Raw genomic sequence first — 1,104 nt, forward strand, 5'->3', positions numbered from 1 at the left:
AACAGCAATACTTTGATTGCAAGGAATTAAATCTTGAAATGTATTTTCTTTGAATTACACATTTGGGTTCTGTTGATTGTATTTATGATTCAATGCTGCAAAACAAGCAAATTTAATACTTGGTTTATTTACATAATGACTAATTGCTGGATGTCTGGCCCATGAGCTGTTGGCTTGTGATGCTCTGAGCAGTTTAGTTGGATAGCTCTGGCCTAAAGGCTTTTTAAAAACTAGATATTATAAAGTCAAATTAAAACACAAATATAAGATCAGAATATCAATTAAAAAAAAACCTAAGATAACTTGTGCTGAAATGCAACACTGTCTATGTGAGGACAGGTATGTGTGTGCATGCTGTTTGTTTTGTGCCCATCATGTCGAAAATTCTGCGGAGTGTTCGGTGTTTTTCCTGTTAAACATCTTCTCAACTTTTACAAACAGCTGCGTTTTCATTCCTTCTGAAAGCGTTACATTAACATGTTTTTATTTTCCTGATTTTTATTTAGATCTGCTGTCCGAGGTGCACCTCGCCTCTCACCCAGCCTCCTTTAGAACAGACTCCCACAGTCTGCAACCCTGAATTCAAAGAACAGGAATGAAAAGCTGCCATTTGCAACTTCCCGCACTGTGTGAATAATCTTATGTTTACACAATATGGACAACGGCACAAGGCAGCACGGTGGCGCAACTGGTAGAGCTGCTGCCTCTCAGCGAGCAGGTCCCTGGTTCAAACCCCGGTCCAGTGGCCTTTCTGGGTGGAGTTTGCATGTTCTGTCCGTGCATGTGTGGGTTTTCTCCGGGTACTCCGGTTTCCTCCCACATTCCAAAAAACATTCATGTTAGGCTGATTGGTAACTCTAAATTGTCCCTAGGTGTGAGTGAGAGAGTGAATGGTTGTTTGTCTCGTTTGTCTCTATGTGGCCCTGTGATGGACTTGCGACCCGTCCAGGGTGTACCCCGCCCCTCGCACAGTGATTGCTGGACATGGGCACCAGCGACCCCCGTGACCCAAAATGGAATAAGCAGGTAAAGAAAATGGATGGATGGATGGACAACGGCACACACACACACACACACACACACACACACACACACACACACACA

This window comes from Nematolebias whitei, chromosome 3 (assembly GCF_014905685.2).
Source record: "Nematolebias whitei isolate Nwh7 chromosome 3, NemWhi1, whole genome shotgun sequence".
In the NCBI taxonomy this organism is placed as follows: Eukaryota; Metazoa; Chordata; class Actinopteri; order Cyprinodontiformes; family Rivulidae; genus Nematolebias; species Nematolebias whitei.